Below are 20165 nucleotides of genomic sequence, written 5' to 3'. Positions count from 1 at the left end.
TACTCTATAAATAAATATAGGCTTCCATATGGCCTACTTGGAGTTTGAAGATGGATCGGGTTGAGGCAGAAACAAAGTGCTGGAAAGTAAATGTAACAAAAGTAGACTGGAGACAGGCCACATTTGTTCTTCTCTGCGTTTCACTCAGTGGAACATCCTCGCTGTTTACATTTCCCATTCACACCATCATGAATGTCATGGCAAAGACTCAGCTGTGACAGTGTTCAAACATACAATCTAAAGCCGTTTCCAGACCCTCCACTACATGACTTTCCACCATCGCCTAACAAGCGGATGAGCTGCCGCTGATGGATGAAAAGATAAAGCCCCCGCTCTCACCCAAGTTTCCTGCCGCCCCGAGGCTCAGGCACAATGCATCAAAAAGGATGTAGCAGTTCGACGTAGTCACCTGGAAAAGGTCAACCTTGTTTGTTCCCCTTCACTACATCCTCCTCGTGTCTGGAACAATTAATACGAGGACTCAGGGAGAGGGCATGTGGGAGGCAGATGGACATGGCGATAAACTCAAGGACTTCCATTAAGATGTCCAAATGTCTCTGTGGTGTGTGTCTAAGTCACAGTGATAAAACGAAGGTGATGATGCAGATGAATGGCTTAATCAATAAATGTCTCAACAGCATCCGGTAATATATTCCTGTCAGTGTCAGTCGACAATCTATTGGCTGTTTATTTACAAATGAATCACTCGAGTGAGACAGTCGATGTCCTGACATGGTCGACTGGCTGTACATGCATTCATTCATTCATTCAGGTACATTTGAAAGGCTGTTGAGCACACTTTCAGCTTAAACCACCTCAATACAACCCAAAACCAGACTACAGGGAAACCGTGGAAACGGACGGCAAAATGAAACACTCAGATAGGACACAGTCATTCATTTATCATATACAGAGATTTTTTAAATAGAAGTCAGTGTTGTTATTCTTAAAGCCAATCACACAATTTTTGCTGATTTAGAAGAGCAAGTGATCTAATAGTCAAATCACAAATGGATAATTACACACTTACTGTTCAATGGTTGATTTAAATGAAATCACAAGAGCCTCTTGTAACTGGATCAATTGAGAAAAGAGGATCTTAGTTTCTTTCTCAGAGCACAAAAACAGTAGTTGGTTATTCAGTTGTTGTGCTATTTCTTATCTTTAGCATCCTTAGCTGTTTTCAGAACAAAATCTAGGGGAAGTTGGGAACTACTCGGATGAGTTTGCAGCCTGTTCTCTCTTTTCATGAAAACAAAAAAACTGCTTGGTCAGTCGCCCAACTGATGAGCAGTGATTATTGGACTCCTGCTGCTCCTGCTCCTGCTGAATGTCTGCTTGGGGTGGCTAACAGTTCCTAACAGGATGAGATTTCACAAATAAACAAGCAAAATGTTCCAAAAATAAAACCAAAACTTTCCATTCACAAGAGCTTAAAAAGAAGGCAGATGTCATGTAGTTTGATGTGATTTGATGAGATAAGGAAACAACTTTTGACACTGAACCTGAATGTGATGTCAATTTTACTTAACTGTAACTGCTCCTGTAAAATATGTGACATCTTACTTAACTTCCAACCAGTCAATGAAGAGAAAAACATCAGTGCCCACTTTGAAATGATGTCAGAATTACACTTGTATAAGAATAAACTCAAATGCTGTTACGTTGCCCGAGGATGTTGTTGTATTGTCTGTCATGGAAGCGTATTAAAGTACACTATGTTACCTTTAGATTTATGAACTGAACCATGTTAAGGAACATATTGATGCTTGTTATTTGTTTTAATAAAATGAATATTAACAATGTTTGCAAATAGACTCTGTGTTAATATAAGATTATTTTATTTCCCTGACATTTAAAGCATTTTTGAACCCAACAGGAACTGTAAACATCGCAGCAGGAGACAGATCAGATTTGGCTGATGACTGTTTTTGTCACCTGCTGTTTGAGGTCAAGAATGAACAGACGACCTCTGCATTTTGTGCTCTGCATTTTGGAAGTCTGAATGGCCGACAATTCAGTGAAAAATGCATGGCTAACTTACTCTGCTATTAAAGACTGTTTGGTCCTCTAAAAAAGTTCCTGAACAAACACGTAGTGTTGAAGGTAAGACCACACTAACTGAGACCAAGACATACCCAGGACCAGAGTGCTCTGAGACTGAGACAAGACCAAGACCATAAATATCAATAAAATCATCCACTCACTAATGTGCAGTGGGCGTTTAACTCATTTACAACATAACGCCAGGAAGACTGTCGCTCTAACCGGGGGATAAAAATCTAATTATGAATGAATTGAAGTTATTGGTTATTTTGGAAAGGGGCGCTTTTCTTCTAATCCCAGTGATGTGGAAAAATATCAATCTTGGCCGGTCTTGATTTTAAAATCCGGAGTCCGCCCAGTCTGAGGGTAAAAATGCTTTCTTGAGACCAAGACCGATTTCAAGTACTAAAACATTACAACCAAGTATGTGGACTTTCATGCCGAGGCTTTTTTGTTTCCAGGATTTACCAAAAAATTATTCAGTTCATGGAAAATGCTGGAAAATGTTTGTACTAGAGCCTTTTAAATTTCATTCATGTTCAGGTTCAATTTCATTTCAAGTCCACAGTTACAAAGACGCATCAATGGATGTTTCAATAGTATTTTTAATTATGAATTTTGCTCTATTAATGCTTTTTAGACACATCATTTATTCAGTTGGTTGTAATTAACGGCTAATTAAAGAATCCACGCTAATAAATGACTTCTAAAAATAAACAGTATTTAATGGGCTTCTAAAAAATAGATCTACAGATACCTCAGAAGGATTTTCTGAAGTGTCTCACATGTACAGAGTATAAAACACTTGACTTGGTTTGACCTCTAACAGACCCCTGATTGCGACACTGATATATTAAGACGATGAAGTGTGATGAGCTGTTAAATCCATGCTGCTCTGTGTCAGTGATAGACTGTTTATAGAGGAGATAAAAAAGGGAGGAGCAGGAGGAGGGGTTAGGCAGGGGTCCAGATGTGAAGGTCTGCCCATCTCATAGAGGACTGGAAGCAGAGCAGATGGTCCTCATAGCTATCACAGGCCGGGCTCAGATTAGTTGATGTGAGAGGGGGCACAGGACTGATATTGGGCAGCAAGCAGAGTCAACATCTGTTTGGATTTTCCGAGCTGGGAGGATGACAGGGGAGATGGCAGGGGGGAGATATGTGTTAATAGGGGCTGACAAAGATAACAAGCTGTGTGATTATTCATGGAAACCAATGAGATCCAGCACAAGTTAAACCTAAGTAAATCTTCTCTTGAACGTTGGCTTGATCAGAGTTGTGCGGCCCTAAACTGTATGTTTAAGACAGAAACAGAAGCAAAGATTATGCAAATTAAACTGGTCATTGAATGTTGGGTACCAAAACGCTTTGCTATCCACATCATAGCTTCAGAAGCATAGACACGCAATATTAGCATTGACGTCCAAATATGTTGATACAAAGGAAACTATGAATGCAATGCTTAATACTGGCTCTCTAGCATTAGCTAGTGTTCAATATTTTCAGACATAAACTTCCTCAGCTGACACTCAACACCCATTGCCTTCAATATTCTGCTAAACGGCCAAATACCTGCTGTGTAAAGATTGTTTTGACTGGTTTGTGCTGGGATAAATTGAGTATTTTGCATCAAAAAAAAAAATCAAACCAATGTCAGAATGGCTTTCGAAAATTTTAGTGACAATATCTGGAATTTTGATTGAAACTATTTTGTTAAATACTTTCATATGTTAATCATAAGGTAGATGAGACTCATTCATGCACGGCCTGCTCTGACCTCCATCTCAGTGGTGAAGTGTGAACAAAAGGAATACAAAGGAGAAATCCTTCCTGCATCATATCCCATCTCCCCTCATCCCATTTTTCTTAACACTGAGTAAGGTCTTTTACCTGCTGTTTTGTAAAGCGCCTTGAGATAACACTTGTTATGTATTGGCGCTATACAAATAATGATTGATTGATTGATTGATGGAGACTTTATTTATTCTTTTTTTTAAACTTAAATTGGGGTTTGGGGTGGGATTTGGGTCTCCAGTCGCATTAAAGATATTTTAGATAGTGATATGTAATAGACAATTTGTGTAGTCTCATCCTACAGCCCATGTTGGATTCAAAGCTTTCACACTTGTAAAAAAAAAAACAAACGAGACGAGAGTCCTGGGACTGAAGCTGCAAAAATACAGCCAAAGATAGAAAAAAAAAACCTCTGTGACTCATGCTGACTCATTTGCCCAAAAACAAAGGAAATATGCTGTGTCAAATGTCAGAAAACTTGTTTAATAAACACTTTATATTGTATTGTGTGTATGTATTTAGAGAATGCATTTAGCTTTGGGCAGTCATTCAGCTAATTGTGAATGGTAAATATGATGCAGTGCATGCTTACTCAGCAGTCAGTGCCAGTTATCCTAAAGCAGAGGAGACGGGATGTCCTCCAGGAGCAGACAGGTTGTCACGGCGCTCAAAGACGTCCGTTTACGACCAGTAATGAGAGTGGAATTGATGTCGTGAACAAATTCTGCTGGTGTAATCACAACATATTTCAAGCCCTTCCGTCTGAGAGACAGCAAAGTGAAAATTGTTCATTTTTTATGGGTAAGCATAAATAATACATTGTAAATTCAAATGGTGTCTATTAGAATAAAGTGTAAATAAAGTAAATCTTCATAAGAGCTGGATATTTCCAACTCTTGCAGCCTTGAAGTCTCTTAAACAACCCTTCTCAATTTGTTCCTCTAACATGTCATTACCCACTGTTATGATGATGATGATGATGATGATGATGATGATGTATTACATACTTATTACATCACTTATGTATGTGTTGTGTGGTGTGCATACATAAGTGTGCAGCAGAGCCCCAGCCCTTGGCCTTGCTTGCTATTTAAACCCTGAATCATCTCTGCTAATTAGGGAATAAATCTGAATGCCATTTTCTTTGTTTGCACATTTTATGGATGGATTCATGTTGGGTCTTTTTCAATAATACATCAAAGAGTAAGGTCTTTTCTCGGTTTTTCAAGTGTCTTGAGATAACATTTGTTTGAATTGGCTGTGACTCATTGGTGGAGGTCTGGGGTTTGATCCCCAGCTCCTGTGCCCAATGACACATGTCCGACGTGTCCATGGGCAAGACATTTAACCCCAAGTTGCTGCCACTGTTTCGTCAACGAGTGAGTATGAATGGAATTAGTTGAGTCCATGCACAGCAGAGGTTTACTTTATATAGCAGTCTCTGACAGTGTGTGAATGAGTACTTGTGACCTGCAGTGTAAAAGCACTCTGAGTAGTCAGAATTCCAGAAAAGCGTAATACAAGCTCAAGTCTGTTTACAATCTAGCAGTCAGGGTTTTGGAGGCAGACACCGTATCTACTTTAAGAGTTGCTTAAAACTTTACTGTTTTGATAATGCTTATAGATAGCCCTGGCTCGGGCTTTGACCACCCCATCATTATGCTGCTATAGGCTTGGACTGCGGGGGGGACCCACACCAAGAAGAAACGCTCCAACCTCTTTTTTCCTTTATTTAGGAAGGCTGAAGTTTGACCCAAAAGTCCCTCCACCCTCTTTAGAAATACATTCTGTGGAGAACCTTTAACTACTCCTGGCACATTCAAATACTTCTTAAATAATAAAGCGGTGTTGAAAGTACAGCTATCTGAGAGGATGCTCTATGATTTCATCCGGCAGAGAAACTGATACACATGCTGTAACAGAGAATCCTGCCAATGTGAAGCTACGTCACTGCTAAGTTACTCAGATTCACTCAGCTGATGAAATGCATATGCTTGACCTTGTCAAAGCAAACACAACAAACAATGGATCCCAGTGTAATAATGCTACAATAACTGTCATGTCTGAGACCTTGGGCTGGAGACTTTTTTTTTTTGAGCAGAGGACTTTGGTGCAGCTGGAACAAATGGGAGGACTCTTTGTCAAAACGTGTTAAAAGTTGCGCCTGAATGCTGCACTGTTTGCACTCTGAGGCCAGCTGAGTGAAGAGCCTGTCAAAACACATCACAGTAATGATTTGACAAACTTTAAAACTGCTCACAAGCAGCAGAGCAAAGGCAGTTTTTTTACTTTCATGGTGTGATTTCATGTAGCTCTAAACAACTTCATATGTAGAGAATTTAAAATGATTTCAGTCTCTTCAGTTTGACATGTTTTATAAATCTTCACCTTTTGGGCCCTGACACACCAAGGAGATCGTCGACTGTGAACCATCATCTCCCTAGTTTTTGCGGTGAGTTCACCTCCGTCGCTACCCGTCGCCCCCCTTCTGCCTTTTTTTCAGGCGATTCGACATGTTGAATCAGCGTCGGTCAGCGTTGGCATGGTTGGTGAGAGGAATTGCTCTGATTGGCTGTTCGGAGGTTTCATTTAGCTCCAGGTCTCAAAAGAGGTTCGAGAAAGCCCCTTGAGCCTGCTGCTGTAGTTGGCTATCAATGCTTTCACTAGTTTAGTCCGTTTTCTCCTTATTTGTCGCCTCCGCCAGCGCCATTTTCAACTTTTTATCAGACATTATTCTCAATTAGAAACACCTATAATACGAGTGGTGTGCGACAGTGGTGTGAAAATGGTTTTCTCGTATCATAACAACGAACTACTGCCGCCTGCTGGCATGGAGAGGTATTTCCTTTCACACATGAGCAGAACATACTTGGTGGTTGGCTGTCGGCTGTGTGTTCAAGTGCAACTTTTTGGGCAAAAGAAAAGGCGTCGTGAGGTACCATTAGTTCTTTGCCGCCTACTTGGTGTATCAGGGACTTTAAGGCAACAATAAAAAAAAAAACATTGTTTTACCACTTTGATAATAGATTCAAAACTGCTAACAGCTGAACTGTCTGTGATCAAATCTGTGTTTGGAGATGAGTCATCCTAAACAAGAAGCCTGTGATGACAAAGAGAAATCCTCTACACACACTGTGGAGTACTACAGCCTCTCACTGGATAATTGTCTTGCTGAAAGGTTACAGATTTTATTTTGTTTATTACATTTCCAATAACAGATAATCTTCAAAGGTTGCACTCGCTCATTTTTGTAAGCTCCAGACTGGCCCTGCTGGATCCATCAACCACAGAGAAATAGCGACTCGGGTTTCATAAAAAGTTGCCAAAGCATGTCCACAACCTCAGAATGATTACATGTCTGAATGAATCATCACCTGTACCGGCATCATTACATTTATGTGCCGTCATTACAATGCGTGTTTCAAAGAAGGAAAGGCTGAATGACCCGTGTTGTAATTGTAGTGATTGTTCATTCGTCTCCTTGGTGACAGTGTCATTAATATGTCATTGGACGATCAGTCTTTCATGGTGGATGTTTCATATTATGACGTAAACAAGTCAAGGTTTTAAGATATCATACTACTGTACACATTTTGTAAAATATACAATGTCTCTCAATTAAAATGGTCCACACACCAGAAGCAGCTCCAGTTAAATGTTAATTGAAATGATCAACACATGTTACGTTTGTGACATGAACACCTCCACATACAGTATACTCCTGAGGTCACCTGACAGGTCATGTGATACAAAGCAAGGAACAATATGCAAGAAACTCATAGTGAAGGTCCACAGGATCTATGCATAGATATTACAAATACACAAAATGCATTAATACACAACTCCAGCAGGAAAAAGCCTGCAGAGACTGGATTACCAGACTGATTTAAATTACAGGGCTGGAAACATCAGGAGAAACTGTCGTAATGACATGTAAAGCAAGGAGAGAACGATATAATAGAGGCAGCTGATAGAGCCAGATGTAGAAATCCAAAATAAATAGCAGGGCAATGTGACACACAAGTCTCAGATAAAATGACAGAAAATGAACACTTGTTCAAGTAAGAAGTAGCGTCAAATAAAATAATCTAAGTCTAGTCCAGTTAACGCAGAGGATTGGACCTGTTTTCTTTATTTTTTTGTGTAGCATATTGTCCTTAGTTTATCATTATAGCTGATGTAGGAAACCTGCTGACACATAACCAATTAACCTTTCACATAAACGTTATCTCTATGAAAGGTCAGTATGAATACTTTACATTAAATAAGAACAAAAAGACTTAAATGTATTCTCTGGATTACATGATTTGGATCAGAACCTTTGAGCCTGAGGGTCTGGAAATTCACTGTTTTAATACTGTTACATAAAGTGAAATGTGTCAACAATACAAGCATGAGAAAACAATTTTTTTGTAATTCCTTTAACTCATTATAGTGACCATCATTTCCTCTCTGTTGTCACTCGTTGTTTGGGAACATCTTTGGTTCAATATTGAGAAATGATGAGTGTTTTTTTAATTAGCTTTGTTCCACAAAGATTAATGAAGGGAGTCAGTGAAAGGTTGCCATCTAGTGATCGCTTAGAGTCAATGCATCCTGCCTGAAATAGCACAATTTTTCTGTGTAGTTAACACTGAATAACAGAGATGTTTTTATTCATATGTTAATGCTGGAAAATTAAGGAAATGAGCAGTACTGTAGTTTTACATTGTTTTGAAAAGGCCTTTTTTGGGGGGTGAGACAGTTAGCTCATACTGTAGGGAGTGGGGCTGGGGTCACCAGTTCAAGTTCAAGTTTCCATGCACAGCAGAGGTTCCTTTGAGCAAGGCACCAACCTCCCAACATATCTGGCTTGCGCCCTGGGTAGCAGTTAATTGCAGCCCCAATCCAACATCTCTCCAGTAATGCATGTCAACCTGTTTGTGCATGTGTTTGAGAAGCATGTCTCTCAGTAACAGAGTGTAAACCTGAGGGATTAATAAAGCAGTCACAGGTTAATCTGCATATTAACAAACCCAGTTACTATCAAAGAAGGTGTTTTGTCATCAGTTTTTTTTTTTTAAATGATCGCTCATTTGACTTGTTTTCTCTGTACTTTTTTACATTTTGTTTTCTATATCTTTTGCACCTTTAAATGAAAAAGCACAAAAGCCTCATTCTTAAACAAAATATAGAGAATACAAAGTACAATAGACATAGTCTTAAAGCAATCTTACTGTAACAATCCTTTAAAGAGGGTTGTTCCGTCTACCTCAGGGAAATGTCATTTAAATATTTATGTAAGTCAGAGATCATCATAGTCCAAACGATGGGGAAGGGGAATCATGCACATGAGCCAGGAGAATTGTTAAGACAAGACAGCGTAGTGCTCTAATTGTTGTTGCATTCCCTCCATGTGACCAGCAGAGGTCAGCAGAGGTTACCTAAAACCAAAAAGGGAGAAGACATCATAACAGAGGCCTCACTGACTCACATTCAGGGCCATGTGCCAAATCAACTTTGATTATTCGAAAGCAGTATATTACTAAATAAAAGCCTAATAATTAACTGTTGTTTTAAAGATATGAATGTTTTTTTTCTGTATTGTTCCCTTAAGTTTTTGGACTTTGGTGAAGTTGTCTACTATATTGTTTTTGTTTACTCTTACCTGTAATTATTTTATTGGGCCTGAAAAACTTGCTTCACTTCTGACAGATTTTCTTATACAATTCGAAACTCTGTCTTTTAATTGTAGATTCAGAAAATGTTAGCATTAAAATGTATTCTTCCCTCCTTATATATACACATTCCCAGTGTTGGTACAATATATATATATTTTTTTAAATTAACCCCAAAAATGAAATTACATGCTGCAGAATGATGTCGTATAAGAGGAAACCATGACTTAAATCAGTGTCTCCCAAACTTTTTTTTCCCTCAGTTGTAGGCTGCCACTATCTAAGAAAAGCTGGGACCTCCAAGGACTCACTCAGAAAAAAAAAAGAAGCTCCCAAGAAAACACACCCTTGTAAAATACCTTTGTATAAACTACCTAGTAAGTGTCCTATTATATGTGTATTTGGTATGTGAAAAATTTATTTTGGCAACCCCCTTTGGTGCACCCTCGGGGGGAGGCAGGACCCCAGGGGTGCACCATACATATGATAACATGTTAACTTGTGTATCCGCTCTGGTTAGTGCAGGTCTGAGCTCGTCTGTTTTTCCCAGCAGAACATCAACAAAGTCATGAAGTCAGCTGTCAAAAAAAAAAAAAGGAAAAAAGGTAATCCCTTTTCTTTCTTCAATGTGCCCTTAAACTTTGCTGCGATCCAGCTGAGATTAAAGTATTATCCCTTTCCATCAACTCACTTTAGATGTGTGATTTACCCTTCCTCATGCAAGGACGACGTGCAGATAAGCAGGTTGGGAAAGGTTACTCTCCGAGTTTTCTTTTCGCTTCAGGATGACTTTTTTTTACTCTTTTCCTTTTCATAGTTATATCATTCATGAGAACACTTTGACTCAGAGATGTTGATATTCTTTCATGTCTACATTATCTGTACAGTTATTTAAACATGACATTTTTGCCAGTTGTATTATTCAAACAATCCTCAGTTCGAACAGATTTACATTTCATCTCTTGAACTATGACAGGAGGCCTTTCCTTCAGACGACACGATCACTATCATTTATTTTCCTTTCTGTCTTAACGGTGAATGTAACACCTGCAGACCCCTCCTGTGTGTAAAGTTGACTTATTGTCCTTCACATCTGTTAAAAATAAAAAAAGCAATAATTCAAATATTTGGTATTTGAACAGCACCATGTAAAAAACCATTAAATGACATCCTCGTTCGAGCAGCTCTTTCAATTTTCACCACAATGCACAAACCTGTTGTTGAAGAAAAGAACTCAGAGGAATCAAACCGAGCTCTTTTATAAAGGACAAATTGGAGAGAAGATTAAAAAAGTATCTGTGAGAGCATGAAACTTCAGTGAAAGGATTTAAAGACAGCCTATAAGGACACATTTTCCTGTTCAGTGGTGCGAACAATTGTTGAGCAAAATTCATTTGGAAATAAAAGCTCAAATACGCCGTGAGCCCATAAAGAAAATCCGTCTCCCAGTTATCGCTAATGGAGCGGTGATATATTTTACATCTCGGTGACAGCTCAATCACAGGAACGTGTCTTTTGAGTTTGGTGGTTTCTGTCTGTGAATAAGAGTCACTTCTCTCTGTGAATGGACAGTTTGAGACCAAAATGTGATTTACCATGGATTTTTTAAAGAAATTGATGTTTCTACAGAAGAGACAGACTTTACGTGGATATATCCAAAAGGCAATCTCAAAACAACAATACAAGAGAATCAGTCACTTAATCCCCCAAAAGACACACAGGAAAGTACATGGACATCTGTATTTGTAAAGCTAGGGCTATCAGCACATTAATCGAATGCTATTTTGTCCCTTTAGGCGCACCGTAGATAAGCCTCTGCAGGGTCTCCCTGTAGTCACAGTGATGGAAAAGAAGGACACTGCTGCATCTTTGAATGTCTCATTTCACTTTAACAAACTCTCAGACAGCTCAGCTGATGAATCCAAAGTAATATCCACCTTGTGACATCACACATTGACCTTTGTTACCGTTCCTTTAAGCTGTTTGACTTTAGTTTTTGATGCGTTACGAGTTCCTTTTCTCGTGGTTAAGTTAATGCTGTAACCTTCCATCTACCTGCAGGTCCTTTCAAAACATTCAAAATAAAAGCCTAAGAATTTTTATTTTTAAATGTGAACTAATGGAATTGAAAACATGCGATAAAAGTATGATTAATCGTGATCAACTATTTACATTTTTGATATTAATCGCAATTAAAAGTGGTTATCATGGGGCGCTGGTGACTCAGTGGTTAGTGCGCACGCCCCATGTATGGAAGCTGTAGTCTTCCAAACAGGCGGCCCAGGTTTGAATCTGAACTGTGGCTCTTTTCCTGCATGTCATTCCCTACGCTCTCTCTCTCTCCCTGATTTCTGACTCTATCCATGATACTGTCTCTACAACAAGGGCACAAAAAGCCCAAAAATAAATCTTAAAAAAAAGAAAGAAGTTGTTATCATGGGGGTGCAGATGGTTAGGCTGTGCCCCATGTATGGAGGCTACTGTCCTCCAATCAATCAATAAATCAATCAATCTTTGTTTCAGTAGGTAAAAGACATTACTCATTGGTATGCTACAAGCGGGAGACCCGGGTTTGAGTCTGACCTGTCGCTCCTTTCCGGCATGCCAATCCCCCGCTCTCTCTCCTTGGTTCACTCTCTCCACTATCCTATCCAAAAAAGGCAAAAAGTCCAAAAATAAATCTTCAAAAATAAAAATTGTACACATTTTACAGCCCTGGTACAAAGTTTACAAAAACTGTCAAAGCACTTGTTAAAATCACCAACATATAATCCTGATAAGTAACAGCTCACGTCTCCAACAAGTGTGTAATGATATAACTACACCACATGGGGGTGCAAAGGCATCATTGAGTTATTCAACGCAGAAACAGAAGAAGTATTTCTGGTGTTTTGCTCATTGTCCCCATTCAGATGCTTTTGTTTCCTTCTCGGTGATCGGATCCTGACTGTTAATCTTCAGCTGATCTGCATTCAAATTAATCTCACAAAACACTGAATCCAATATAGCAGCCCACTTTCAGTTTCACACTGATGCTTTTTCCACATTATCAAGTGGGGGGTAAAAAAAACACAAAAAAAGACCCTGCCAACAAATTAGCTCTCCTTGTTAAAAATCCTTGCCATAGCATTTAATAGAAATCCAATTTTCTTGTGTGACATTTTAATACCTATAAATCCATCGGGCCCCCTCGCTGGTATCATAAATGGTGGACAACTAAGGTGAGGATATTAAGTGTTATGGACTTTATTATGCTAAATTCATGGTCGAGGGCTTGCCAAAGCCTCTGGAGCCCTGTCCGTCTTTGAGGCTTTATAGTAGCAGTGCTGATGTCTGGTTCTCTGCCAGCAGCTCTGCTCACAGCTCACAGAGGCGCAGGCTGAGGGGAAAAGTCCACTGATTTTACTGCCTCAGCTGCAGTGAGGAGTCCACTGTCAGAGTTCAGTATTTACATTCAATAACTGCAAAGAAATCAATCTCAGCGACATTGGTGCAAACTGGGTGACTCATTGACTTGCAGTGTTTCTTGGAATTCCTGACAACAATAAGATTGAGAAGTGAAATATCACATCTCCTTGGTGTGTCTTTAAGACCTTACTTATCTAAAATGAGTTTTCCCAGCTTACCAAATAGCAAATAGAATTTGATGCTGAAAACAATAGCTGTAGGTTCATTCCAACAGCAGTGAATTTAGGGATGAGGGATTGATATGACAACAGTGTGGTAAACATTTAGCGGCACAGCAAAGATAATGTCATGTAGGGTGCTATCAGTCTTTGCGATAGTTTGTCCATGAAGTAAAATAAATCATCTGTGTCTTGCTGTCCTGTTATATAATTTAACTGGAAACTGAGCACCGCGTGTATGTACTGAATCAATTGTTGCTTACATATTGCCAGTTCAAGGCATGGTATTGCGTCCCTGTTCCCCATGGCCATGCGTTGAGGAACATACAGTGGTGTAATGGTGGGGCTAAGTCTTCACATCCCAAAATCAGCCACCGGAGGAAGTAACAAAGTTGTAACAGGAGTGAGACAGCAGTGATGTGTGGGTGTTCTGTCGAGTAAAGCTACCCATCGAGATGTGCTACCATGCAGCTGTGTGCAGAAAATGGTAAATGCCCTTGATCTTGTATTGAACTTTTCTAGTCTTCTGACCACTCAAATTGCTTTTACACCGCAGGTCACACCTACACATTTACACAGCTCATCAGAAGCAACTTGTCCAATTCTTCCACATTCATACTCTGCCGACGAATCAACGGGAACAACTTGGTTAAGTGTCTTGCCCAAGGACACGTCGCACGTATAGCTGCAGGAGATGGGGATTGAACGCCCAACCTTCCAGTTAGAAGACAATCTACTCTGCCAACTGAGCCACAGCCATTGAGTTCAGGGATCATTATTTGATTGGGATTATTCATTTGTCCAGATTTGCTTCCTCTAAAAATATTGGAAAGAGAGTATCAAAACAGGATTCCTGCTTTCTTAAAGTGCAAATGCAGCGAGAAGTGGTGTTTTGAAGTCATTCTGTACTGGCAGCATTATTTAGAATAGTATAATTGTCCATGGAGAAACGCTTCCCCTTAAATCTTCATTAATGGAGTACCAAAAACGTACTCCTCATAATCTTACAATGTGCATATGGAGTGAGTAATTCAAGTAATTTTGTTCTGCTAGCATTGTTTGATAGAGGATACAGATAGCCTCTGCTATTGTTTGCGTAATGGTGGCATTTTTTTGACAAGGCAGCACATCTCAACATAACACCAGCACTGCGGAATTGTACAACGCATTAACGCGATGTGGAACTCTATCCACTGTCTTATTTCTATTTGCTAAACATTAAGAATCTCTTGAGGGATATATGTTTTTACATGTTTTTAAATTAATCAGGAGATCCTTATCTTAGTGCTGCAACCAAAACGATGGCAATGCAACCTCATTTGTCACCGATGTTTGTTTGTCAAAACTGAAAACTGCAGAGTCATAGAAACTTGTAACTGTTGCATAAATGTAGTTCAATCATTTAATTAAAAGTTGGTATTTTTCTTTGTTTCTCCCATGTGTATGATAAGGCCACAATAAAGTCTCCACGCTCACTCACTTTGGTTTGGCAGGTGTAAAGAGGAGGAAGCATCTGAAGAGGTCATAAACATGAAAGGCCCGTCCTCTTGGTCGGAGGAGTAAAAAGAGTTAACTAGGTGACTCTGTATGGGCTGGGGGTGTTGGGTGGTTGATGGTGTTGAAGGGGGAGGAAGGGAGGACGGGAAGCAGGAAGGGCTGGAGGAGTGGGGGTGGGTGGTGGGTGGTGGGGTGGTGGTGGGGGGGGGGGGGGGGGGGGGGGTGATACTTCTCTGGAAAATGTATTGGTCTAGTTGGAAAAACAGGTCCTTAAAAAAAGAAAGAGGAGAGCAGGAAAATTTAGGGGTGAGGGGAACCGGAGCTTTGGCCTGTGGATGAACCCATCGGGGACTTTGCTTGCTGGGGTCATTCCAAGTTCAGGTCTTTCCCTCGCTGACTCTGCGAGAGCGGAGGAGCTGTCCGTGGCTGAAGGGGCCTGCTCTTGACGGCCTCCAGCCCCTGCTGCGAGCCCCCCAGGGGCCCTGTAACACAAACCCATTTCCAGCAGGAGTTCTGCGGGGTGTGTGTGGGGAACGAGGGCATGCCCTGGGTAAACGGAGGTCATTCTTGGGGGTGGGAGGGTGAGGAGAGCCACCTCCACCAATAAATATTTTCCTGACAGTCAGATGAAGGCTTGTTTTTAAAAGCTCTCATCCCCGTGTGTCTTTGTGGAAGCTCATGTTACTACTCTCACCAGGCACAGAAACAGCCTCTCAATGTGGAAAAACGAGACAGAAAAAATAGTTGTTGAAAGTGAAATCTAGTAACTGAGAAGAAATTGAAAGTGGTTTATTTTTTTGAACCATTAATGAACCATAAAAAGCAATTTAACGCTCATTCAGCCCGCTTTGACTCTAAAAAAAAAAAAAGAAAATACTTTTCACGAGTGAACTTTTAGTAACACGAGCACCAGGTGCACGCACTAGCCGTGCAGATGCAGCAGAAGCGGATAAAGGCTTTTTGAAAAAGACGAATGAGAGACAATCTATCATTCCACACTCACAGACCAAACAGCAAGTCAGGGGTGGCCAACTAATCAGGCAGTTTGCACAGGCAGCACAGCATGGGTCCTTTGAGTGGATAAGTGGAGCCTCCCATAATGTCAAGAGTAAAACCGGTACCAGGGGTTAGGCAGAGGTTGGCAGGGAGTTAATGAGATGACTGGTGGGGTGATCAGCATGGAGAGGGTTTGAAGGGCAGTGACACGGCACAAGACACACATTGATAGAGACGGAATGCTTTCCAGATTTATGAAGTGTTTACTTGCATTCACATCAGGAGGCCACCAGGACGTGTCGGGACACAATGTGACAGGAACAGTTAGCATGTTTTTCGCTCTGACATTTTACTTTAAGGGCACATTTAAACTTTAAAACGCTTAAAATTGGACCTAACAAAGTATGATATCAAAGTAGAAAGGCTCATGATAATTGTAGTGAAATCACTTCTTTACAAATGATTGATTTCATCTGTGCTCAGGACAATTATCTGTGCTACAATCTAACCAAAACTCAGCTGTGCATGTGTGGAGTGGCATTTACTGTTTATTTCACTTAATTTATTAAAATCTATCTTTTACACTGTTTACTGTGTACATTTGTTTTGTAGTATTGTTAATGTAATTCCCACATTTGACTGCAGAAAGCTGCTTCAAAAACAACTCAATTTGCACTTTAAACCAGTCTCATGACTATGTGGCCGCAGTATGTCTGAGTCAGAATCAGAGGAGAAAGCCCTGCCATCTTGAAGTCAGTCATCTCCGTAGGTCACTGATAAATAAATGTTATAAAATGCCTTTTCGGGGTTATTTGTATTATAATGAGCAGTTAGCACACACATGCACTGTTTGCCGTGGCAATTCTACAGTATGGTGGGGCCCTTGGCAAAAATCAACTGGGGAGCCCTCTCCCCTAAAGACGGTAAAGACGGATAATTCCACTTAATTTTTTTTGTTGACTTTCTTTGACAAACTGCTGTCAGATGGGGAGATTTTGGGCCACTGCTTTGGTTTAAGTTTGTGAGTCCTCGGGGGGCCCCCCACACTGGTCATGGGAGCCAAGCAGTTGCCTGCCTCGCCTGTTGACAAGCAGCGCCTCTGACTGTTGGCTGAGATGCCATATTAGTCCCAAAGCTACAATTGAAACGTCTCTTCAGCGATAGCATGATGCATTATTAGAGAGCTTAACTTTCTTAAGGAGGCTCAACATCCCAAGAAGTAGATTGCCAAAAGCTGAACTCCTGGAGAGGACATAGGACGACCAAGTTGACACCCAACAACAGGGCCCACCAGTAACCGCAATAAACCGTTTCCATTCTCACTCGTGAAACATGCAAATACTGGGCGTAAATAGTCGAACTCGCTGTGTGACTTCTTTTCTGGTTGCTTTACCATTGCATTAAGTCATTGCATAATGGTTATCACAATATTCAATCCCACTCAAGTCAAACCAAATATCTAAAAAGGCTTTTACTAAGAGACCGTTTTTGTTTAGTTCAGATACAAACCTACTCGTGATACTTTTAGATAATTCCTATCGTGAACATAAGACCTTTAAACTACACAGTAAAAAAGAAAATATAGTTTTGGTTTTCAAGGGACTTTAACTCCTCTCACTGCTCGACTCTTATTTCCGACTATAAGCCTGGAGTAGAATTCAATTCAATTCAAAAAACTTTATTTGTCCCTGGGGGGCAATTCAAAGAAGTGACGGGTCAGCATGTGCTCAGTATTGAAATCATCTTGTTTCCCGGGCTACATGACCAACATCATGCAGAAACTAGCCATGACTCACAGACTGAAGAGAAACAGTAACATTATCCAGAGGAGAGCGGGTCAACATCCTCAAGTCTTCTGTTCTTTGTACTGACACTGAAAAAAACACACACACACACACACACACACACACACACACACACACACACACACACACACACACACACAAAGATCCTCTCCAAATGACTAATGAAGTATTTTAATTTTTTTCACATTTTTTTGGAGCGGGTATGATTCAATAAAAACTTCTTATGAAATATTGAGTATTGGGCAATCCTCAGATGATTAATTATGCTTCATGACTATAGGTTTCTCTTTTTGTTCTCATGGGGAAGTTTCCATTCCCACTTGTATATTTGCTAAAAAAAGAAAAAAACACATATTTTTCTTAATTTTCAGCACATCATGTCTGCCCATCTACCCCAGGAATGGAAAAGTGTTTTTTCTGAATCTGCAGTATGAGTGATCCACATAGCGTAAGAGCTGGATTTTGATTAGTCAGTGCTCGAACTTTGTAGTCAAGATGGAGATATTTTAACTGAGATCTACATGTAGTTGAATCTGTAACTTTTCATCTTACACCCGTTTTGCACTTTAAATGTTTTTATGAAAAGAAACCTGTATGCTACTGTACTGGAGTCAAAGTTACAAAACATTTAGCTGAAGTGTACGAGAGGGGAAGAGATGTAAAAGTAATACAAATGGAAAACACAACAGTTAAGAACAAGGACCTACAACTGTGATTAAATAAGTAAAGTTGATTGATATATCACCTTTCACAGACAAAGGTCACAAAGAGCTTTACATCAACATACAATAAAAACAGGAACAAACGAGTAGTTCATGGACCAACATTATAATGTCCTGCTATGACCATCAATAATTGGCACAAGAAGAGATAGCTTAATATGTAGACTGGGCGGAAATGATAACCCATAGGCCTGTCTTAACATAAACATTTTTAGCTGCTTTTTGAAAGACTCAACAGAGTCAGAAGAAAGTAATGAGATGGGCCGGGAATTCCAAAAGATTAGTGCTATAGCCTCAAACGATCAACGATCACCACAAATACTTGCACTTGATGCAACAAATGTTCTACTTCACCCTCTAGATTCAGCCGTAAGCAAAGCCTTTTTGACCTATTCTTTTATTTACTTTTGAAAATAAAATGTATTGGCAGTGTTTTATTCCCCTTTAACCTACAAGAGCACATCTGAATTAAAGTAGTTGTCCTGAAAACCTCCACATCTCTGTCAGGGAACATTTTTTTGTCTTCAGAAGAAAACCCATTCCAGCAGCCTGATAAGGATGTGAAAGCATCTGGTATTTCAAGACATTTTGTCTCCATTGGCCGGTCTGCAGGACCTGTCCCGTCTCTCCCTGACGCCGACAGACAGTTTGTGTCTTGTTGACAACAGTGTGATAGAAATGAAGAGAGAATGGAAAGCAGGAGGGGTTGTGAAAAAACACAGCATGAAGGGAGAGATTGAGAAAAGTTGAGAGAGGGAGGAGAGAGGTGAAGGAGGGTGCAGGGGGGGGAGGGGGGAGGGAGTGGGAGGTGGAGAAGGGAGGGGTGGGCTGTGCGTGAGTAGAGGACCTCCCCGTGAACTGTGCAGTCGCGAGCCGGGTCATTGGGGCGAGGTTGTCAGAGCGTGCCTGAAACAGTACACCCAGGGGTTCAGCCAGAGTTCACACACTCAGTGTGCGAGATCCATGTCCCTCAGTCAGCGCTCGCCAGCCGTACACCAGCATACACACAGCAACGCAGAAAAAAAATCTGCAGTGTAACTTAACACATGCATGCACAAAGACGAGTCCGAAGCAACAACAAACAAACACAGGTGCACCTGCGAAATGTACGGCATGTTTAAAATGTCATCAATCTTCTGAGCCTGAGCAAACAGTCTCACTCAGTGCCTCTACATGCATGCTGACATATTGTTTTCATATCAGTGCAGGCACTTTTTCAAGAGGAGACGTATGCAAAACAAACATGGAACTAGCAAAGTGAAAAGCCTCGCCTCTCTGTGAACCTCAGAGACGGTCACTGATAGTGTCCATAGCCAGCAACAACAACCAGCAATGGCAGCAGCAACGTTGCAACGCAGTGAGAAAGATTTTCTTTAATTCCAGTCAGTGTGGTTTAAATGGGAGAGGCCACTAAGCCAGAATCCCCTCTGTGTGACTGAGCTCTTTGTGGGAAAGCTGTCTGCTTTACTCCCATTGAAGACTGGTTGGCCCATTGTCAAACCCAGAGCTTGACCTGGTGTTGAACCCAATTGTCAAACTTGCAGTGTAGTGTGGGACCTTGGTGGGGGAGGGAGGAGTGTGGTTTTTAGCTGACTGAGGCAAGTGTTTGTCATCTCTCAGTCCCTGAAAGCAGAATGATTTCATATGGCTCGGTTAATGAAGAAAAAAGCTGTGAAAAGTGGAATTTCCCATCTTTTTTTTGTTTTTTTTTTTGTAATATATAATTAATGCGGTGATTTAGCCCTGACTTACAGTTCGTTCTCACATTTCATGGAAGCCCCTCCAGTCATGTGGTGACCCCAATCCCTCTCCCAGTTCTCACGCTGGGGGAGAACTCAGTCTTGTGTGTCACAGGAGGATTTGACAGACAGGCCCAGCTGTGGCAGTCAGGCGCCAGAGCACCACGCCCTCCGAGTCCAAGGCAGACAAGGGCCCAAAAAACCCCAGAACAATCCAGTCTTTGTGGATCTACTGGAAACCATCAACTGCATCCAAATGACCGTAAGCTGTAGATACAAGCCA

The sequence above is a fragment of the Labrus bergylta genome, chromosome 5 (assembly GCF_963930695.1).
Source record: "Labrus bergylta chromosome 5, fLabBer1.1, whole genome shotgun sequence".
NCBI lineage: Eukaryota > Metazoa > Chordata > Actinopteri > Labriformes > Labridae > Labrus > Labrus bergylta.
This window is presented reverse-complemented; position numbering follows the sequence as displayed.